General features: G+C 50.9%; 1 pseudogene; it reads right to left on the bottom strand.

Annotated features, from left to right (window-relative positions):
* Window positions 1-1910: 1910 nt before the first annotated feature.
* On the bottom strand, window positions 1911-13008 carry LOC142915556 (putative RNA-binding protein 46 pseudogene; annotated as a pseudogene).
* Window positions 13009-25920: the final 12912 nt, after the last annotated feature.

Below are 25920 nucleotides of genomic sequence, written 5' to 3' on the forward strand. Positions count from 1 at the left end.
GAGTGAGAGTGGAGAGAGAGAGTGGAGAGAGAGTGGAGAGAGAGAGTGGAGAGAGAGAGTGGAGAGAGTGGAGAGAGAGAGTGGACAGAGTGGAGAGAGAGAGAGTGGAGAGAGAGTAGAGAGTGGAGAGAGAGAGAGTGGAGAGAGAGAGTGGAGAGAGAGAGAGTGGAGAGAGACTTTTCAGGACTTTATTTCCACTGAAACATTAACAGCAGAAACATTACCGGAAAAAAAACACACCTAAACTGAAAATCAATAAAACATCAAACTCTTAACAGCTGTATGTGTACTCTTTGGTTCTATTCGGTAAAGTCACCACGTAAGTAAAAAGATAAAACAACAAAAATCACGATGTTTCGGCCACAACACAAGTAGCCTTCTTCAGGTGAAGGAACAGAACTGAAATACAAATGGCACCGGGATAGAGGCCGTGGAAACGAGGCGGTGCACGGACATCTCCGTGTGCAGCAAAGTTGTTCAAGGGTTTTTCAATTTGATAAACAATCAAATGTTCTGACATCAGAATGCGACGTGAACAAAACATATTTTTCTCCCGTGCATTTTCAAAAACGAAATGGCGTCGACAAACACCTGAATGAGTTTTTTTTCTTCAAGGATTCTGTTGTCGGTTTTCATTAAAGTGTAATGACAGGGTGACACCTGCTGACATGACAGGGTAACACCTGCTGACATGACAGGGTGACACCTGCTGACATCACAGGGTGACACCTGTTGACAGGGTGACACCTGCTGACATAACATGGTGACACCTGCTGACAGGGTGACACCTGCTGACATCACAGGGTGACACCTGCTGACAGGGTGACACCTGCTGACATCACAGGGTGACACCTGCTGACATGACAGGGTGACACCTGCTGACATCACAGGGTGACACCTGCTGACATCACAGGGTGACACCTGCTGACATCACAGGGTGACACCTGCTGACATCACAGGGTGACACCTGTTGACAGGGTGACACCTGCTGACATCACATGGTGACACCTGCTGACAGGGTGACACCTGCTGACATCACAGGGTGACACCTGCTGACAGGGTGACACCTGCTGACATCACAGGGTGACACCTGTTGACAGGGTGACACCTGCTGACATCACATGGTGACACCTGCTGACAGGGTGACACCTGCTGACATCACAGGGTGACACCTGCTGACAGGGTGACACCTGCTGACATCACAGGGTGACACCTGCTGACATCACAGGGTGACACCTGCTGACATCACAAGGTGACACCTGCTGACATGACAGGGTGACACCTGTTGACATGACAGGGTGACACCTGCTGACATCACAGGGTGACACCTGCTGACATCACAGGGTGACACCTGCTGACATCACAGGGTGATACCTGTTGACAGGGTGACACCTGCTGACATCACATGGTGACACCTGCTGACAGGGTGACACCTGCTGACATCACAGGGTGACACCTGCTGACAGGGTGACACCTGCTGACATCACAGGGTGACACCTGCTGACATGACAGGGTGACACCTGCTGACATCACAGGGTGACACCTGCTGACATCACAGGGTGACACCTGCTGACAGGGTGACACCTGCTGACATCACAGGGTGACACCTGCTGACATGACAGGGTGACACCTGCTGACATCACAGGGTGACACCTGCTGACATCACAGGGTGACACCTGCTGACATCACAGGGTGACACCTGTTGACAGGGTGACACCTGCTGACATCACATGGTGACACCTGCTGACAGGGTGACACCTGCTGACATCACAGGGTGACACCTGCTGACAGGGTGACACCTGCTGACATCACAGGGTGACACCTGCTGACATGACAGGGTGACACCTGCTGACATCACAGGGTGACACCTGCTGACATGACAGGGTGACACCTGTTGACATGACAGGGTGACACCTGCTGACATCACAGGGTGACACCTGCAGCCAGGGTGACACCTGCTGACATCATAGGGTGACACCTGCTGACATGACAGGGTGACACCTGCTGGCCTGGCAAGGGCTTCACGGGTATGGCCACAGAGGTAACAACCAATCAGGGAAGGAGGCGCATCTGGGGCAAAGGCAACAGGTGGGGCTAGCCGAGTTACTCCGGTCACCTGCTCGAAAGGTTCCACGAGAGGGCGTGGCCAGAGGCGGGGCCTAGCCACGCCTGGGGAGATATAAGGGGGAGCGGACCCGGAGTTCGGGCCTCGTGCGTGGGGTCCTGGGTCCTGGCGTGTCGTCGTTCGCCGCCATCTCTCTCCGTCGTCGTCACGACGCCAACCGGAATCGTGGCCAAGAAGAGCTGGCACAGTCACGAGACGTTAACGTGGAGAGTCATTTGGTGAGACGTGCGTAGCGAGCGAGGTAGCGGCGCGTGGTCCGGTGAGAAGGAGCGACGAGTCCAACGAAGTCAGGGGTGGTCCCCCCCCCCCCCCCACGAGGGAAAAAGGAAAGGGGGCGGATGGCTGAGTAGAGAGCGTGCGGGAACGTGAACGTGGAGAGCGAGTGGCCGGGCAATTTGCAGTTTGAACGCCGCAATGGACGCGAGGTTCAGAGTGAACGCTAAGTGACGGCTCGTGGGTAGAACATCGTCAGCGGTCTGACGAACGCCGCTGCAATGGACGCATGTCGCTACGGGTACATGTCGCTTTTGGAGCAGGTACAGCACGTGGCGACCACCTGCTGGGTCATGGGGAAGGAGCCGGGTTATGCTGAGAGGTCCTGGGAGAGGCGGCTGGGATGCGGTGTCGCGGCGGGGGCTGGGCGCATTCTCAGAGGATTCGCATCGCTGAGGATGTTGTGGGCGAGCTGACACGCCACCTCCCGTGCTCCCTCCTCGCTGGAGCTCAGAAATGCGGGGAAGATCCCGGCGCCTTCTCCCATCCTGGGAATCGACACCTTATAGAGGAGGCCCGTGGGCATCCCGGGCCCCGAGTGAGCGTGCAGCTCGAAGGTCGGGTAGCTGACGCCGGCGGTCCGGCACAGCATCCACAGCCGCGCCTGCCACGACAGCATGGCCGCCTCCGGCAGCGCCTCGAGAGCCACGGGCACGGGCCGCAGGTGGAGAGGTACCCACCACAGCCACGTGCTTGCCCCCCAGCACCCAAACGGCTGTGCGCGGCCTTGCCGGTGGCCGTGCACTCCGGCTGCAGCAGGTCTGGCACCACCGCCTCCTTCTCCTCCTCGTCTTCGGTTGTCGCAGCCGCAGCCACCGTGTCCCATTCCGGGATGGCCCAGTCCACCTTGATGGTCCGGCCCCATAGCTGGAAGTTGATTCGAAGGAGCTTCTTCCTGGCCATGGCGGCCGCGTGATGGCTCCCGTACTCGATGAACGCGTAGCCTCGGTTGAGGGTTTTGTCCCAGCAACAGACGCTCATCTTGACGTCCACCACGCCCTCCGTGGCACCGCTCATCGCCATCATCACCTCCGCTCGCTTCTTGTCCTTTGGCAGCCCCCCAATGAAGAGGCGGCGATTGTCCACGCTGAAGCGGACTCCAATGCGGCGTCCGGGACGGATCTCGAATTTGTTGAGTTTCTTGACGGCATCCGTGGCTTCGGCGCGCGTGGCGTAGGTAGCGAACGCGTAGCCGCGGTTCTCTCCGCTATAATCCATCACGAGGCGGAGCTGGTAGAGCTTCCCCACCATCTCCAGCACGGGCACCAGCTCATCCTCGTAGAGGTCGCGCGGGATCCTCCCCAGAAACACCTCGCAGCCACGGGCGGGAGGGGGCCCCTGCCAGTCGGGCGGCGGTCCGAACTTCCTCTGTCCGTTCTCCTGGACGATGCTGTACCCCGTGCGCAACATGCGGTCCAGCAAGACCTTCATATAGGCCATGCCGAGCACCGGTGGTTTGGCTACTACGGTGGTGCTGGGGCAGCGCCTTGGGGCCCGGTGGAGCCCTTGACACTCCGCGTGGTCGCCTCGTGCCGACAAAATCACGGGGGGAATCAGCTCCTGAAAAGCCAAATCTCCGGCAGGAACTCGCTTGGCCCAAACCTACAGGCCAGCAGTGAAGAGAGGAAGAGAGAGAGTGGAGACGGATGGAGAAAGAGAGACGCGTTTGTTCGGTCCGTGGGCCTAAATGTGACGTTAGCGTAGCCTGTGCAGTATGCATACAGCGCTTTTGTCAATCCACTGCTGGATGAAGCCCTCCCCCACATTGCACAGAGGAAACAAGAAACACAAACTCACACGGTTCCCGGCATGCGTTTGTTTGTCCTCGGAAATGTTCACCGAGCGATGATTTTGCGTTTCGAGCGGCGCTCACGAGGCGGCGTTTGACTTCGCGCGGTGAACTTTGCCCGTGATGACGTCACTGGGCACGACAGGAGAGGTCGGCGCTGACTTTTAGCGCCGGTTTTTTTCTCCCCATCCAATAGTCCATGAGACGCTTCAAAATGAGACCGTTTTGCCGGTATCAAAGTATGACAAAATAAGAATAGATTTGATCCTTTTTTGGCAACAAAACGGGTGTTTAGATGTTCAAACACCAAACAGAAACCTTCTTCAATGAATCTTAAGATCTGTTTTATTGCCAGAAAGGATACAACCTATTCTTATTTTTCCATAGCCCATGAGATGTCTCCTTTGTCGGTACCACGTGAGGTGGCCTAAATTGAGCAGTTGCAATTTCTCTACGTGGCCAGGGATAAACAAATTCAATGAGTGAGACTATCAAGTAATTTACTTTCATTTTCCATTCAAATAAATGGGTACGACTAAAGTTTTGCTAACTTAGGTGGTACCGAGTTCTGCTCTGGACCATGAGTGGGCCATTTAATCAACTGTGGCCAGTTTTCAACATTGTATGGTCCCTAACAGCAACAGAGCTGTTGTATTACAATTGTGTTCATATTGGATCATCTTTACAACAGAGCAGACATGCAGACAGATCTTAATGCTTAATGCTTTCAAACCCTCGTTGTTGAAATGTGAGTTTACTTGCAAATGGAATCACAGTCCCAAATCATGACCGCAGAATGGTTGGAGCGAGTTGTTGGAGAGGGTGGTGGGTCGGGGGTTGAATTGCCATCATGAAAGCAGCACACGCCCCACCTTATGAACCACACAGAGTAATCATGCGAGCCAGACGTTGTATAGAAATGAGTATTGTTGTTAGTGTAGCGTTCACCAAAACGATCCAGGATATGTTTTATTTGGTCACGCCATTCATATTCAGATATTAATTTTGCTTGTGTTTCAGAGTGGGCCGATTCATCTTTGATCTCATGAAGATGCGAAATCGCAAATAGGTTTTGATCAAATTGCTAAAAGGATACAATTTTTAAATGGATATTTGAAATCAATGGAGTGCATGTTTTACAATTCACGCAGCTCAACGACGAAATAAATAATATCGCATGGTTTTAATTAAGTAAAATATTTTATATATCAGAATTTATAAATTTGTGTCATGAATTAGGGTGATGAATTTTGCTTTGACCATCTCTTAAATAACCGCATTTATAATTAGAGCTGGGGTATCATCATATTTCTTAAGTCGTTGATCACTCAACCAAATATATCGGTTTCATTACTCAACAAATTGGATAACAATTAGTTTTTAAAAATTTGTCCGCATATGTGCCACTGGATGGGAGGTTATGGGTGCGGCATAATCAGTTGTATTATGCTGGGCGTGGCTTGTAGGGGGTTTCCTACCTTCGGGAAGCGTGACGCTGAAATGGTCGCTGTTTATTAATCCACCCGAGTTACTGACCACGCGTTCCTCTGGTTAAGGAACCTTCACGCAAACTGCGGTCATCCTCGCAGTGCCTTTTGGCTCAGTCACCGAACAAAGACGGTCACTGTATCGCACGCTGTCAGATGTGTTTCTGCAGCCGCCTGGAATACTTTTTATTACCATATTAGGAAGCCACTGGAGCTATACACATTCACATCTAGATTTAAAACTCATTTCTTTTGAACTGCTTTTTGTGTTCTTAGCTCTTTCGGTAAAGTCACGTTGAAGGGAAACAATAAAGTAATAAAATATATAAAAATAAAAATTCTCACGACGTTTCGACCATAACACAAACGGTCATCATGATTTTTATTGTTTTATATATATTTTATTATTTTATTGTTTCCCTTCAACGTGACTTTACCGAAAGAGCTAAGAATATGAATTACTGCAGTCACGAAAGCTTTAAATTAAAATTTAACTGCTTTGTGTTTAGTCTTTCGTCCTTCCCCCACATCTCTGATTGGCACGGTTAACTACCGTACAGCGCGAAAGAAGTTCAACAACATACATGCACACAAAGGTTATAAGTTTGGTCAATTCACTTAATCGCCTAATCATATCAGCTCCTAGCTATACTGCACTCTTTGTAGGTGAGTAGGTCGGTAGCTGCGCTACTGTTGTGACATTGCCTACACGATTAACTCTGCGGTGGCGAATAGCGCGAGTGGTGTGTGTGTGTGTGTGATAATTATACATGACGACAGTGGTGTAGCTTGTACAGAATAAGTTAACACGATTTTTAATTTAGAGAGCATCTACATGCAACCGAATCTCACGACGCTATACCACAACAGACGCGTGCACCTAACCGGTAACAACGAGGCGTGATACTTGTCCGGTATTTTAAGAGAGAGACGGCCATAGGCAGAGAAGAGGAGGAAATGTATTTAGCTTCGACGTGGACAGATGGTTGAGGGAAGTAAGTTCCAGATCTAGGAGGCAGCAAGAGGAGAAGGCGAGGCAAATGACGAATCGAGGGTTGACCTCTACACAAGGAGAAGGTCAACTCGCCGCTTCGATCAGAAAGCTTCGGCTCCTGCAGCGCAGAGCGCACGGAGGCGGTGCCTGGTGTAAGAGGGGAGATGAGGCTTGCACGTTGGAACCGCCGACAGTTCAATCTACATTCAGAGACGTTCAATTTGTGTACAGGATACATCACGTGAGAGCCCGGAGTGCAGCGGAGGGGGGCGAGGCTGATTCATTTGGCCTCAGAGGAACGCCGTGACCCTCAACCGGTCCGTCATCAGTCTCAGCCGTGGTCTATCCGCTGCGGGGTGAAGGGCACCCCCCTTGTTAGTTGCTCTCGGTACTGCAAGGGCCACGTTACACTTCACTCCTGCGTCATGAAGCGATCCCGTAGCTCCGTCTCTACACGGGCTGGGCCAGACGTGGGCAAAGGACGGCCCGTTGGGCTTTTTAATCCGGCCTGCCGAACTTGTCCAAATAATATTATTGATGTTGTTGTTAAATTAAATTTTACCTTGCTCCTGTAATGCCCCCGTTTCCCAGATTAGACGGCGCACTTTGACCGGGAGTGCGGTAATTGTTCTGGGCGCAGGCCTCAGACGTTTTCGTGATGTTTGATCAGTCACGTTATGACACGTTTTTGAATGGTTCATGTTCGTGCAATTTGTTAAAATTGCCTTGCAAATAAATGCTTTGCTACCTTTTAAAGGCCAAATCCTTTCACGTAATGATTTTTGACACCATCATTTATGTTAGTTCACACAAACGCTCCATCCACCACCATCACCACCAACATCACCACCACCATCACCACCACCAGCATCACCACCACCATCACCACCACCAGCATCACCACCACCAACATCACCACCACCAACAGCACCATCACCACCACCAACATCACCACCACCAACATCACCACCACCACCAACATCACCACCACAAACATCACCATCACCAACATCACCACCACCAACAGCACCATCACCACCAACAACATCACCATCACCACCACCAACATCACCACCACCACCGACATCACCACCACCATCACCACCACCAACATCACCACCAACATCCCCACCACCACCAACATCACCACCAACATCACCACCACCATCACCACCACCAACATCACCCCCAACATCCCCACCACCACCAACATCACCACCAACATCACCACCACCAACATCACCACCAACACCAACATCACCACCACCACCACCACCAACATCACCACCACCACCACCAACATCCCCACCACCACCAACATCACCAACATCACCACCACCACCAACATCACCACCACCAACAGCACCATCACCATCACCAACATCACCACCACCACCACTACCAACACCACCACCACCAACATCACCACCAACATCCCCACCACCACCACCATCACCACCACCAACATCACCACCACCACCACCAACATCACCACCACTAACATCCCCACTACCACCAACATCACCACCACCACCAACATCACCACCACCATCACCACCACCAACATCACCACCACCAACATCACCACCAACATCCCCACCACCAACATCACCACCAACATCACCACCACCAACATCACCACCAACATCACCACCACCAACACCACCACCACCAACATCACCACCAACATCCCCACCACCACCAACATCACCACCAACATCACCACCACCATCACCACCACCAACATCACCACCAACATCCCCACCACCACCAACATCACCACCAACATCACCACTACCAACATCACCACCAACATCACCACCACCAACATCACCACCACCACCAACACCACCACCAACATCACCACCATCACCACCACCAACATCACCACCAACATCCCCACCACCACCAACATCACCACCACCAACATCACCACCACCAACATCACCACCAACATCACCACCACCAACAGCACCATCACAACCACCAACATCACCACCACGAACATCACCACCACAAACATCACCATCACCAACATCACCACCACCACCACCACCAACAGCACCATCATCACCACCAACATCACCATCAACACCACCAACATTACCACCACCACCAACATCACCACCACTAACATCCTCACCACCACCAACATCACCACCACCAACATCACCACCACCACCAACAGCACCATCACCACCACCAACATCACCACCACCAACATCACCACCACCACCACCAACATCACCACCAACATCACCACCACCAACATCACCACCACCACCAACACCACCACCAACATCACCACCATCACCACCACCAACATCACCACCAACATCCCCACCACCACCAACATCACCACCACCAACATCACCACCACCAACATCACCACCACCACCAACATCACCACCACCAACAGCACCATCACAACCACCAACATCACCACCACCAACATCACCACCACAAACATCACCATCACCAACATCACCACCACCACCACCACCAACAGCACCATCATCACCACCAACATCACCATCAACACCACCAACATTACCACCACCACCACCAACATCACCACCACTAACATCCTCACCATCACCAACATCACCACCACCACCACCACCAACAGCACCATCATCACCACCAACATCACCATCAACACCACCAACATCACCACCACCACCAACATCACCACCAACACCAACATCACCACCACCAACATCACCACCACCATCACCACCACCAACATCCCCACCACCACCAACATCACCAACATCACCACCACCACCAACATCACCACCACCAACAGCACCATCACCACCACCAACATCACCACCACCACCAACATCACCACCACCACCAACACCACCACCACCACCAACATCACCACCAACATCCCCACCACCATCACCACCACCAACATCACCACCACCAACATCACCACCACTAACATCCCCACCACCACCAACATCACCACCACCACCAACATCACCATAACCACCACCAACATCACCACCACCAACATCACCACCAACATCCCCACCACCACCAACATCACCACCAACATCACCACCACCAACATCACCACCAACATCACCACCAACATCACCACCACTAACATCCCCACCACCACCAACATCACCACCACCACCAACATCACCACCAACATCCCCACCACCACCAACATCACCACCACCAACAGCACCATCACCACCACCAACATCACCACCACCAACATCACCACCACAAACATCACCAACATCACCACCACCAACAGCACCATCACCACCACCAACATCACCATCAACACCACCAACATTACCACCACCACCAACTTCACCACCACTAACATCCTCACCACCACCAACATCACCACCACCAACATCACCACCACCACCACCACCAACAGCACCATCACCACCACCAACATCACCATCACCACCACCAACATCACCACCACCACCAACATCACCACCACTAACATCCCCACCACCACCAACATCACCACCACCACCATCACCACCACCAACATCACCACCAACATCACCACCACTAACATCCCCACCACCACCAACATCACCACCACCACCAACATCACCACCAACATCCCCAGCACCACCAACATCACCACCAACATCACCACCACCAACATCACCACCAACATCACCACCACCACCAACATCACCACCACCATCACCACCACCAACATCACCACCAACATCCCCACCACCACCAACATCACCAACATCACCACCACCACCACCAACATCACCACCACCAACAGCACCATCACCACCACCAACATCACCACCACCACCAACATCACCACCACCGACACCACCACCACCAACATCACCACCAACATCCCCACCACCACCAACATCACCACCACCACCACCAACATCACCACCACTAACATCCCCACCACCACCAACATCACCACCACCACCAACATCACCACCACCATAACCACCACCAACATCACCACCACCACCAACATCACCACCAACATCCCCACCACCACCAACATCACCACCAACATCACCACCACCAACATCACCACCAACATCACCACCACCACCAACATCACCACCACTAACATCCCCACCACCACCAACATCACCACCACCAACATCACCACCAACATCCCCAGCACCACCAACATCACCACCAACATCACCACCACCAACATCACCACCATCACCACCAACATCCCCACCACCACCAACATCACCACCAACATCACCACCACCAACATCACCACCACCACCAACATCACCACCACTAACATCCCCACCACCACCAACATCACCACCACCACCAACATCACCACCAACATCCCCAGAACCACCAACATCACCACCAACATCACCACCAACATCACCACCAACATCCCCACCACCACCAACACCACCACCACCAACATCACCACCAACATCCCCACCACCACCAACATCACCACCAACATCACCACCACCATCACCACCACCAACATCACCACCACCATCACCACCACCAACATCACCACCAACATCCCCACCACCACCAACATCACCAACATCACCACCACCACCAACATCACCACCACCAACAGCACCATCACCACCACCAACATCACCACCACCACCAACATCACCACCACCAACATCACCACCAACATCCCCACCACCACCACCATCACCACCACCAACATCACCAACATCACCACCAACATCCCCACCACCACCAACATCACCACCAACATCACCACCACCAACATCACCACCAACATCACCACCAACATCACCACCACCATCACCACCACCACCACCAACATCACCACCACCACCATCACCACCACCAACATCACCACCAACATCCCCACCACCACCAACATCACCACCACCATCACCACCACCAACATCACCACCAACATCACCATCACCACCAACATCACCACCAACATCACCACCACCACCATCACCACCACCAACAGCACCACCACCAACATCACCACCACAAACATCACCATCACCAACATCACCACCAACATCCCCACCACCACCAACATCACCACCACCATCACCACCACCAACATCACCACCAACATCACCATCACCACCAACATCACCACCAACATCACCACCATCACCACCACCAACAGCACCATCACCACCACCAACATCACCACCACAAACATCACCATCACCAACATCACCACCACCACCAACAGCACAATCACCACCACCAACATCACCACCACCAACATCACCACCAACATCACCACCACTAACATCCCCACCACCACCAACATCACCACCACCACCAACATCACCACCAACATCCCCACCACCACCAACATCACCACCAACATCACCACCACCAACATCACCACCACCAATATCACCACTAACACGACCACCACCAACATCACCACCAACATCCCCACCACCACCAACGTCACCACCAACATCACCACCACCATCACCACCACCAACATCACCCCCAACATCCCCACCACCACCAACATCACCACCAACATCACAACCACCATCACCACCAACACCAACATCACCACCACCAACATCACCACCACCATCACCAACATCACCACCAACATCCCCACCACCACCAACATCACCACCACCAACAGCACCATCACCACCACCAACATCACCACCACCAACATCACCACCACCACCAACAACACCACCACCACCACCATCACCACCACCAACATCACCACCACCAACATCACCACCACTAACATCCCCACCACCACCAACATCACCACCACCACCAACATCACCACCACCATAACCACCACCAACATCACCACCACCAACATCACCACCAACATCCCCACCACCACCAACATCACCACCAACATCACCACCAGCAACATCACCACCAACATCACCACCACCAACATCACCACCACTAACATCCCCACCACCACCAACATCACCAGTACCACCAACATCACCACCAACATCCCCACCACCACCAACATCACCACCAACATCACCACCACCAACATCACCACCAACATCACCACCACCACCAATATCACCACCACCAACACCACCACCACCAACATCACCACCAACATCACCACCAAACGCAATCAGGCGAGGGCAGGAGGGAAGGCCCCGCGTGGCTAGGCCCCACGTTGTAAAGTTCCAACCTGGACATCGATTCCCATGCTCGCTGCTACTCAACTGACATCCCTACGAGAGAGAGAGGCTCTACCTTGGTAAACAACAACCACCACAACAACAACCACCACCACAACGATGAGAATTTCTCACCTCGGATTTCAGTGCAAGCGCGCACACGGCAGCTTCCTGTTACCCCGCGCAACAGGAAGTAGAATGACGTCACTTCCCTCCCACGAATGGCTCTCTAACTGAATAAATTATGTTAATGAGGCTGAACCCGTCGCAATAAACTCGCGACGGCTACATTATGTTAATGGTACACCAGTCATTGGGCGTAGCTTTGCCCAAATAAGGATTGCCACTGGAACGATATAGGCAGTGACCCAAGCGGAGGTGACGTCACGCTCAAGAGCGCGGTGGACGGGGGAGGGGTGAATACCGTGGTGAGATGACGTCACTAGCGAGGTACACCTCCCCCTGGCGTTTCACACCGATGAAGTAATGCAGAGTGGTGACGTCACAGAGTTGGAGTTTAATTTGATTTAGATTCATTTTCCATTGCTCCCTCGGGTGTGTGAGCTCAGCAACAACGTGGACATTATTGTGTATACAGTGTGTGTGTACACTGTGTGTGTGTGTACACTGTGTGTGTGTACACTGTGTGTGTGTACACTATGTGTATACACTGTGTCACTGTGTCGCTGCGTGTCACTGTGTGTCACTGTGTGTGTCACTGTGTGTCACTGTGTGTGTGTCACTGTGTGTGTACACTGTGTGTACCCTGTGTGTGTACACTGTGTATACACTGTGTGTGTACACTGTGTGTATACACTGTGTGTGTGTACACTGTGTGTGTACAGTGTATGTGTACACTGTGTGTACACTGTGTATAAACTCTGTGCCACTGCGTGTGTGTACACTGTGTGTGTGTATATATATACACTGTGTACCCTGTGTGTGTACACTGTGTGTATACACTGTATGTACACTGTGTGTACACTGTGTGTGTACATTGTGTATACCCTGTGTGTGTACATTGTGTGTGTACACTGTGTGTGTACACTGTGTGTGTGTACACTGTGTGTGTACATTGTGTGTACACTGTGTGTCGCTCTGTGTGTCGCTGTGTGTGTCACTGTGTGTGTGTCACTGTGTCACTGTGTGTGTGTCACTGTGCCTGGCACAAGCGTCGTGGTGACGTCACCACCACTTAGTTGCGAATGGCGATTGTTGTTGTGTCACTGTGTCACTGTGCGTCCGTCACTGTGTGTGTGTCAGTGTCTGTACACTGTGTGTGTACACTGTGTGTATGTGTACACTATGTGCATACACTGTGTGTGTACACTGTGTGTATACACTGTGTGTGTACACTGTGTGTACAGTGTGTGTGTGTAAACTATGTGTATACACTGTGTGTGTACACTGTGTGTGTGTACACTGTGTACATTGTGTGTGTACAGTTTGTGTATACTGTATGTGCACAGTGTGTGTGTACACTGTTTGTGTGTACACTTTGTGTGTACACTGTTTGTGTATGTACACTGTGTATATACTGTGTGTGTGTACACTGTGTGTGTGTGTGTACACTGTGTGTATACACTGTGTGTACACTGTGTATAAACTGTGTGTATACACTGTGTGTGTGTACACTGTTTGTGTCCACATTGAACCGAACCCCCGGCAAGGCCATCTACTTAATGACGAGAGAAAATTCACACGAAATGTCCCTTTCAATGAAGTCTTCCAGATGTAAATTGATACAAGCTTTTAATGAAGAAATAAAATCATCTAATTCAAAACACAACACAATTCAAAGATGTTTCATTTTAAAACTTCAAAACGGAGCATGGGGTACTTGCGTGAATGCGTCCTTCGTGTGCAAATGTTGTGACTTTCCTGGCCTGAAGGCCGTCAATGTGTTGGACCCTTATTGGTGCACAGCGTCTCAACAACAGCAGTGGGGTTTGCTTCAAGCGATAGGTAACGAACATCCAGACGTCAATCAGCAAGGAGCATTTCTAGTCCCAGTTAGACAAAATCTACGTCAACACGTAAGACAAAACTACAATTCGTGTTGTAGAGAATGTATCTCCTCCTATACGTTTAACTTTCAAGTGGTATGCCTTGTAACTGATGAATGATCTGAGCGTGCTCCCTATTTCAAAGACAATGAGTTGCTCCAGAGGCAGAAGCTTCGTGAACCACAAAAGTACCCTTTGACCTGTATCACAAGAACAACGGGTCTCACCCGAGTTCTCTGTACAGATTACTTCCGAAACACACACACACTTTGTCCTAACATCACTTATTCAATGTGTGACCCTCAGACAAAATGATACATGCACGCGCACAATCAGACAAGTATTCATTCTAAATCATTGACAGGCATATTAACAACATTGAATTACTGCAGCGAAATTGACTGCATCACGTTACATCGTATTAACAAGAAGTTATTTTACAAATACGCACCGTCTGCTTAACAGTGAATGTACACCGTACTATTGTTGCGTCATTCAAAACGAGTAGGCCGTTGCATGCTGGCGTCTGGGTCAAAATGTAGCAAATTTAAAACATTACGCTACAAATAATAGATCACGGCATTTAGATCACAACACAAGCAATCGTCATCAGGTGGGACAAGCACAGCAGCAATAAGAGGAAACTGCTGGAGTAGGCGCCTACTACTTCAGCAGTTTCTCTTGCTGCGGTTGTCCCACCTGATGACGATTGCTTGTGTTGTGATCTAAACGCCGTGATCTGTTATGTTTCTACCCACGTGGTGACTTTACCGAAATAACTCAAGCGTGTGGATTCCTGCAGTCACGACAGCTTCGAATCAAGATTACCTACAAACAACACAACTGAGATAACGCATCAATCATCGCCCCCTACTGACAGGCTCTTGTCCACATGCAGGCCGGTGCAGGGCCACCACCTTGTGCCACACAGGGGCAGCTGCTACTTGGGGATGCTCTTCGAGTGTTTCAGACGAGGTACGACACGAAACTTTGAGTTGCTGAGGCGATAAAGCAAGCACCGTGTAAATGCAATTATAACATAGTGAATGCTTGGGAGCTTATTGTCTCTCGCTCCTGGTTACAGATCTACCCAACCCATGGGCCCACAAAGTGTTCAACTTCATGTTCTTGTCATTAAAGGCCTGTGACAAAGGTGCATCTATTGGAGCGAAATCGTCTCTGGCTTACACATCTACCGGGTCTCCACTTGACTTTGTATTGTCTCGGAGGAAGTCCACCCACACCTCCACTTCCACAAACTGCTGGGAGTTGCCTCGCTCTGCCTCACAGTCAGAATTCTCCTCCTGCTTCACGATGTGAAGGTCCCATTTTGGAGTTGAATCTTCACCTTCACATTTTAACTTCACGTCTTCGCTCTTCACCATCACCTCTTCACATTTCACCATCACCTCTTCATATTTCACCTTCACCTCTTCATATTTCACCTCGATACCTTCAAAAGTGTCCAAGCTGGGATTTTCTTCCAGTTCGTGTTTCATGAGGGATGGGCTCATTGCGGCACTTTGACTTTCACAAGCTGATTTCAGACTGCACTCCTTGTGGATCTTCTGATGCTTCTGTGTTCTCTGGTGTGTTTTAAGAGCAGATGACTGTGAAAATGCCTTCACACACACTGCACTTGAAGGGTTTCTCTCCCGTGTGTGTACTCTGGTGTGTTTTAAGAGCAGATGACTGAAAATGTCGTCCCACACACACTGCACCTGAAGGGTTTCTCTCCCGTGTGTGTTCTCTGGTGGGTTTTAAGAGCAGATGACTTAAAATGTCTTCCCACACACACTGCAGCTGAAGGGTTTCTCTCCCGTGTGTGTTCTCTGGTGTGTTTTAAGAGCAAATGACTGTACAAATGCCTTCCCACATACAGTGCACTTGAAGGGTTTCTCTCCCGTGTGTGTTCTCTGGTGTGTTTTAAGAGCAAATGACTGTACAAATGCCTTCCCACATACAGTGCACTTGAAGGGTTTCTCTCCCGTGTGTGTTCTCTGGTGTGTTTTAAGAGTAGATGAATCTGAAAATGTCTTCCCACACACAGTGCAATTGAAGGGTTTCTCTCCTGTGTGTGTTCTCTGGTGTGTTACAAGATTACATGACTGTGCAAACGCCATCCCGCACATCGTGCACCTGAAGGGTTTCTCTCCCGTGTGTGTTCTCTGGTGTTTTACAAGATCAGATGACTGTGCAAATGCCATCCCGCACATCGTGCACCTGAAGGGTTTCTCTCCCGTGTGTGTTCTCTGGTGTTTTACAAGATCAGATGACTGTGCAAATGCCTTCACGCACACACTGCACCTGAAGGGTTTCTCTCCTGTGTGTGTTCTCTGGTGTTTTTTTAAGAGTAGATAAATCTGAAAATGCCTTCCCACACAAACTGCACTTGAAGGGTTTCTCTCCCGTGTGTGTTCTCTGGTGTGTTACAAGATTACATGACTGTGTAAACGCCATTCCGCACATCGTGCACCTGAAGGGTTTCTCTCCCGTGTGTGTTCTCTGGTGTTTTACAAGATCAGATGACTGTGCAAAAGCCTTCACGCACACACTGCACTTGAAGGGTTTCTCTCCTGTGTGTGTTCTCTGGTGTTTTTTAAGAGCAGATGACCATGAAAATGCCTTCTCACACACACTGCACTTGAAGGGTTTCTCTCCTGTGTGAGTTCTCTGGTGCTGTGTCAAATTTCCAGTCCGATCCGTGCTGTATGCACGCTGGTCGCATTGTTGACTTGTCATACCGAGCTGCGCTGAGTGCCTTTGCTCCATCAGACCAATTCTGCAGAGGAAGCGTCAACTGCAGACAGAAACAAAGAATATCCACACCATCTACACGTCAGGCACAGAGGAATGCACACGTGACTTACACGTCTATACTTATTAATATATTCATGATGTAGTGAAAAAGTTTCCCAAATTCATCAGATTTGATGAACGTGCAAACGCCTTCCCGCACAGAGTGCACCTGAAGGGTTTCTCTCCACGGGCTGTTATGGCACACAATGAGAGGGAAAATGTCATTAATATTCCTGGAAGCCTTCATATCTTCCAAGATGAATGTTAACCCAAAACTCTAAGCACACAAATTTGGCTGTCTGACTACAAAAGGAATATTTATGAAAGCTAAATTCAGCTGACATAGCAAAAGGTGTTGAAAACAATACTATTTGTGGTTTGCATAAATGCATGAATTAATGTTCAATCGCAACTTAGAGGTGTGAATCCAGGCTCAGATGTCCTTGAATGCTGGGATGAACAGTTCCGAATTCAGCTGCATGTGTGTGCTGTGTTCACCTCCTGTTTCCATTCTTAGTAAGAGTTCCAGAGGAAAACAAAAATAAACTATAGTCTTGATATAACCTCCGTGTTCAACAGAGTTAATAGACTTTACTTCAAACACAAACTTGACACTGTCACACACTGCCATGGGTAAACAGGTGGCGGTGTGACCAGAACCATGCCTGGCCACCTTCATCTGCTCAGCATTAATTCTTCCTCACTCCACCAAGTAATGAATCGAGGATCATCAACATAGCCGAGGCTATCCGTGTCTCTGTCTCTCCCCGTGGTGAAGGTGTTCCCCTCCACACATTCAGAGTCAACAGCGGCACGCGCTTAGCGTCTTTGACCGATAGATACATTGACACACGTATTGTTGGTTCTTTCAGTAAAGTCACGTAGATAGAAAATAAAAATAACAGATTAAATTCAATAAGATAAAGACCACTTGTGTTGCGATCGAAACGTCGTGGGTTTTTTGCTTTATTTTCAATTTTTTATTTTATTGTTATTTTAATTTTATTTTCTATCTACGTGACTTTACCGAAAGAACCAAGAATATTAATTCCTGCAGTCACCAAAGTTTTAAGTCAAAACATTCACACACGTTGACAAAGCCTCACCTTGTGTTGTTGTGGGCAGGTCGCTTCTGATAACAAGAGCGGTATAGCAGCTCAAGCGGGCTTGGCCTGGTGAAAAAAATGAAAATAAAAACTGCGTGAATATTTACAATAAAACAAAGTTACAAAGTGGCGAGCCAGGTGAAGACAAATTAAACTTAAGCGAGATAATTAAAGTGAATGCAATCAGGCGAGGGCAGGAGGCAAGGCCCCGCGTGGCTAGGCCCCACGTTGTAAAGTTCCAACCTGGACATCGATTCCCATGCTCGCTGCTACTCAACTGACATCCCTACAAGAGAGAGAGAGGCTCTACCTTGGTAAACAACAACAACAACCACCACCACCACGAGAATTTCTCACCTCGGATTTCAGTGCAAGCGCGGATCAGTAGCCTCCTGTTACCTCGCGACGTCACGCGGGTAAGCTGGTGACATGACGTCACTTCCGGGTTAAGAGACACGCCCCTCCCACAATGAGCGGCTGTAACTGAATAAATTATGTTAATGAGTCCGGCCCATATGTCGAGGGATGGGGCGTGGCTGCTGAACCCGTCGCAATAAACTCTCGACGGTTTAAACGAATACATTATGTTAATGTACCGCCAGTCACTGGGCGTAGCTTTGCCCAAATAAGGATTGGCACTGGATTGATATCGGCAGTGACCCAAGCGGAGGTGACGTCACGCTCAAGGGCGCAGTGGACGGGGGTTGGGGGAGTGTGAATACCTTGGTGACATGGCGTCACTAGCGAGGTACACCTCCCGCTGGCACTTCATGAGGTCATGGGGATGGAGTTTAAGTTGATTCAGATTCATTTTCCATTGCCCCCTCCCATGAGTGCGTGAACTCAGCAACAACAACGTGGACATTATTGTGTATACGTACACACTGTGTACACTTTGAGGCCACGTGAAGCATCAAAGGCTCGCTGGAAGGAGGAAGTCGCGTGACAGACTCAGCAGTTGCGATGGGTTAACCGACAGATGGCTATCGATTAGAAATCACATATCCCCGAGTCTCACCTGTGAGTGGCACCGCCTCACGCTGTTGTGGATCCCCACGTGGCTCGGAGGCTCAAAAGCTCCGTGACTCCTGGGTGGTGATACAAAGACAAAGATCCCCCGTGTAGCCTTAACAGACTGTTGGGGCAAGTGCTGTTAGCAAGTATCAGCTCCACCTATGAAGGCTGGCGCGGCACGCGAAGGGAATGGGTGGCCAGCACCGTGCCCGACCGCCTTTGTCTCCCCAGTAGCGATGCTTGCACACCGCACCAAGTACTCACTTGAGGCTGAGTCGACCTAGGGGAGGCCCAGAACCGGTTCAAATAATCGTCACTGGGTGTTGGCTGTGGGCGGGAATCAAACTCGGGTCGTTATGTTCGTAGAGCAGCGCACTAACCGCTAGACTACCGCCACACACGTTACACACACACACGCACAGTACACACACACACATGCACAGTACACACACACACAGTACACACACACACGCACAGTGCACACACACACAGTACACACACACGCACAGTACACACGCTCGCACACAACAACCGCCATTCGCCACTAAGTGGCGGTGACGTCACCACGACGCTTGTGCCAGGCTATGTGCACCCTGAGGCCACGTGAAGTGTCGAACGCCCGCTGGCAGGAGGTCACGGGGCAGACCCAGGTGCCACGGGTCGACTGACTGAGATGACTGGCTGATGCACCACCTGTGCCCCCTACTGTGCCAACCTGCTGTGCTTTAGCCACCCGGCGCTCCGCTCGTTGTTCTGAGCGTCGCTCCTCCGCCCTCCGTTGTTGTTGGAGGGCGACTACCTCCAACTGCCCAATAGCGTCCTTCACGAGCCTCCTCCACAGAGGCAGATCTTGACACCGCTTGTACCAGTCATCGGCAAGTCCACTCAGCTCCACGTCCTCCTGTACCACATCACTCCATCTCTTCTCTAGCCCGTGCCGCGCCCGCTTAGCCCCCTCAATCCGGCCGAACAAAAGCTGTTTCGGCATGCGGTGGCTGGGCATGCGGGCTACATGACCCAGCCATCGCAGCCTTGCCCGCCGGAGGAGCTCACCGATGGGACCCTGCCCAGATCTTTCAAGGATTTGTGAGCTCCTCACACAATCCAGTCTGGTTAAACCCAGGATGGATCGTAGGCAGGCCAGCCTAAATGTTTCTAACCGGCGAAGATGCTTCATTAAGAGGGTCCACGTTTCGCAAGCGTAGAGAAGGGAGGGAATGACCGTGGCCGAGAAGACCTGAAGCTTAGTGCGGAGCGACAGACCAGGTAGCTTCCACACAGCGTTACGCAACCGATGAAAAGATATTGCCGCTCGACTGATTCGGAGTGAGACCTCTGCTGTTAAACCAGAACCGGTCATGAGCACACTGCCAAAGTATGGGAAACTCTCCACTCTCTCCACAACTGCCCTATCACCAATTGGGAGTTATGGGGGTCGAGTGTCCGATGGTACAAAATACCCAGGCAGGTGCTTAGTTTTGGTGGGGCTGATGGTAAGGCCCCAACTCTTAGTGGCACGCTCCAGTCTCAGCAGCAGCGTCTCCAACTCCTCCTCTGACTGAGCAGCTATTACCAAATCATCAGCATACATAACGTAGTTGAGCAATAGGGAGCCATCCCTTGACCGCACCCGGGCATCGATCAGCCTCCCAATATATCTGTACCATATGGAGATTCCCCCTGTACAGCTATTGAAGGCTTCACAAACTACATGGTCAAAATAGATGTTAAATAATGTGGGAGCCAGAGGACATCCCTGTCGCACCCCAAGGTGTACAGGGAATGGCTCTGACTCCCGGCCACGTAGTTTTACCCGGGCCCGCTCACCATCATGAAGGTCCTTAATGATCGTGAGCAGAGGGTCAGGTACTCCAAAAGCACGAAGAACGACCCAGAGCCCAGGCGTACTGATGGTATCATAGGCCTTGACCAGGTCAATAAAGCAGAGATGTAGGTCTTGTTGGAATTCCCTACACCTCTGCTGTAGCAGACGGACAGAAAATATGGCATCTGTGCAGGACCGCCCTTTCCTGAAACCGCATTGGGGCTCCGCAAGCCTCTCCTCAGCGTACCTGGCAAGGCGATGCTGAATAATCCTTGCCAGGACCTTTCCCGGCACACTGAGGATTGAGATGCCCCTGTAGTTGTTACAGTCTCTGCGGTCCCCCTTAAAAAGGGGGGACCACCAGGGCATCCTTCCAATCCTGCGGAACCCGTCCAGTGGTCCAGACTGTTGTTATGATGTCATATAGGGCAGTCTGTGCACAAACGCCACCCTCCCTCAGCATTTCGCTTGGGAGATCATCTCTGCCCGCTGCCTTTCCTGGTCTCAGACTCCGGATCGCCTTCAGTACTTCCTCAACAGATGGCACCTCAGCCAGCCACTCACAGGGGGTGACTTCTTCCAATATGAGGCACCGCAGCCTCAGCAGGGTCATCCTCACTTTGTGCCACGATGTTTTCCTGGCTGAGGGATTTTCCCTCCCCCAGGACCTCACAGAAATGCTCAGCAAATCTGCAAACCTGTTCCTGGGGGTTGGAGATTGGATCACCGTTTTTTCCCCTAATGATGGTAATAGGTGTGGCGCTGCAGGTTACTTTTTTGATGGAGTTAAATAGAGATTTGTGATCACGGGCCACTGAGGCAGACTCCATCTCCTCAGCAGCCCGCGACCACCACCCATCCTTGCAGCGCCTCACGGCTCTCCGAACCTCCGAGCGAAGGCTGCGGTAAGCCTCCTCATTCTCTGACGTGGGATTCTGTAGCCGATGGCAGTGGGCCTGTCGCTTTTTCTCAACCATCCTGAACACCTCCTCTGTCAGCCAGGGTCTCTGGGGAGGTCTGGACCGCGTACCCAAAGCAGCCATTACAGCTGCATGAGTCACAGTCCTAAACCTCGCCCATTTACCCTCGACATCAGGAGGAGTCGGGGACGATGCCAATCCCAGCCGCAAGCGATGATGAAATTCTCGCTTGCAACTTTCATCAGATAACTGAGACCAGGCCACTTCAGGTCGGAATGGGGTCCTGGGTGTACACCCACCACCGGAGTGGAAGAATGGCAGGCGCATCTTACAGATGACTAGTCGATGGTCAGAGGGCAGATCAGCTCCACGGTAGGTCCTGGTGTCAAGGACATGGGCTCGCATCCGCTGGTCCGTCACTATGTAGTCCAGCAGATGTTCTTGCTTGGACCCGGCATGCATCCATGATGTTGTGTGGATGCGCCGATGCCGGAACAGCGTGTTGGTAATTACAAGCCCATGGGCTGCACAACAATCTAGCAGCCTCCTACCGTTGTTATTGAGCTGATCTGGCCCATGCCCTCCAATCACTCCAGACCAGGTGCCAGTATCATGACCAACTCGGGCATTAAAGTCACAGACACAACAGACACAACACACACAGAGACACACACACAGAGACACACACACAGAGACACACAACACACACAGACACACACACACTGAGACACGCACACAGAGACAGACACAACACAAATGTCTCCCCGTGTAGTCTCCCTGACGGGCTGCGCGAGGCTTACAGACACACACACACACACAGAGACACACACACAGAGACACACACACACAGACACACACACAGACAGACACAACACACACACAGACACACACACAGACAGACACAACACAAATGTCTCCCTGTGTAGTCTCCCTGACGGGCTGCGTGAGGCTTACACACACAGAGACACACACACAGAGACACACACAGAGGTACACCCACACACAGAGACACACACACACACAGAGACTCACACAGATACACACAGACACACACACAGACACAGAGACACACACACACAACACAAATGTCTCCCCGTGTAGTCTCCCTGACGGGCTGCGTGAGGCTTACAGAGACACACACACAGAGACACACACACAGAGACACACACACACACACACAGAGACACACACAGAAACACACAGAGACACACACACAGAGACACACACAGACACACACAGAGACACACACACAGAGACACACACACAGACACACACAGAGACACACACACAGAGACAGACACACACACAGACAGACACAACACAGAGACACACACACACACAGAGACACACACACACAGAGACACACACAGATACACACAGACACACACAGAGACACAGACAGAGACACACACATAGAGACACAACACAAATGTCTCCCCGTGTAGTCTCCCTGACGGGCTGCGTGAGGCTGACAGAGCCCGCGCGTCTTTGTGGGCCTCAGGCTGTGAGGGCGAGAGGTCGGCTTCACTCTCTCACTCACCGCCCTCGTTGTTGTGTCGCCCGCTCTCGTTCACGTTTTTGTTTTATTATAGTCGTAGTAGTTGTTGATATTACAGTATTAGTTATTATAGCAGTTCATGTTTTTACTATTGTAATTGTTTATATTATTGCTGTTGTAAGTTGTTGATGTTATTATTAGTGTTATAGTTATGATTGTAGATGTTGTTATTATAGTAGTTATACTTATGATTATAGATGTTGTGGTGATGGTGGTGCTGGTTGTTAGTCTCCTCAGAACACACAGCCGCCTTCTCCCGCCAAAACGCGACACTCTGGTGGTGGAGGGAGAGGGTCGTGGGCGAAACCAACGCGAGCAGCGGGCGAGGGAGGGGTGAATGCCACCGGCGAACTTAAATTGTTTTAATTTAGGAGGGTACACAGCAAACCCCACCTTTCACTAACGCTAGCGAGCCCCTCTTGCTTCTTGTCGCTATGGATGAAATAATTAAACATCAAACAAATTCGCTACATTTATTCAGCTCGTCTTGAGTTGATGCTTTTCATCCCCCTCCCCCTCTCCGGGCTATACTTGGTATAGTCGGAAACGCAGCAGCGCCTTATCTAGTCTATGCTATTTACCATGGGCCTTAATCTGGGCTATGAAATAAAGTTCAATGTCACGTACAATGGAGCTGACCAATTAAAAAACACCCACAAAATATCAACACCACGTGACTCGTGGTGGGAGGGGGGTTGCCATCTTGGTAAGGGAGAAGCCACCACACACCCCCCTACCCAAGATGACCGCCCACACGTTGTTTGACTGGTTGTTGGGGAGAACCTCTGATAGCCAATAGCGACTATTAGGCGACTATTCACACTCGACTATTGCGGAGCTGTAGAAGCCCATCACGCTTTTACCCCGTCGTGGTCTTTGCGCAGGCAAAGTGAGTTCTCAGGCCCGTACGGGCGTACAGCCGTTTCAATACGGGCAAACAACAATACAAATCCGTGTCGATTTGTTTGTGTTTCTTCCTTGTGATGGGACTTTGTAGGATTAACGTTGAGATTTATAAGGGGCACGGGGTGATCAGTAAGGTCTGAATTGGTCTGTAATAAGGTAGGGCACTGATAAGGGGTTGACAGCTGTGTAGTGTATAGTGTAGTATAATGTATAGGATGAACGTTGAGATTTATAAGGGGCACGGGGTGATCAGTAAGGTCTGAATTGGTCTGTAATAAGGTAGGGCACTGATAAGGGGTTGACAGCTGTGTAGTGTATAGTGTAGTATAATGTATAGGATGAACGTTGAGATTTATAAGGGCCACGGGGTGATCGACAAGGTCTGAATTGGTATGTAATAAGGCAGAGCGCCGATAAGGGGTTGACAGCTGTGTAGTGTATAGTGTAGTATAATGTATAGGATGAACGTTGAGATTTATAAGGGCCACGGGGTGATCAGTAAGGTCTGAGTTGGTCTGCAATAAGGTAGGGCACTGATAAGTGGTTGAGAGTTATGCTACTGACACTAACGGTGTGACTATGCATACGTAGTCGTTCAGAGTGTTCAACGTCGGCCTGGGTGCTGCGGTCGTCCAGGCGGGCACCGTTCTGGCCCACGCAGTGGCCGCGTGTCGCGGGAAGGCCGGCGAGGCGACCACAGATGTCTCGTGGCCACGGTGAAGTGGAGGAGCGAGCCGGGCGAATCATGGATGGACGCGCTGCGCTGCAAGAATTCCGATTTTATCCGGCGAGCGGCGGGGCGAATTTTCAAAACATTTTCAGTCAGGGTAAATATGACACTTTGGCCGCACGTCCCTGATGGCAGCACCGCATTGACACGGGCAACGCTGCTTCCGTACGCCAGAATTCACACGGGCTCAGTCGTCAGGAGGAGGACCACGTTCGCCACTGCGGTCGACGAGG

Source organism: Petromyzon marinus, unplaced genomic scaffold (assembly GCF_048934315.1).
Source record: "Petromyzon marinus isolate PM22_M1 ecotype Great Lakes invasive population unplaced genomic scaffold, UKy_Petmar_22M1.pri1.0 PM_G_Scaffold_32, whole genome shotgun sequence".
NCBI lineage: Eukaryota > Metazoa > Chordata > Hyperoartia > Petromyzontiformes > Petromyzontidae > Petromyzon > Petromyzon marinus.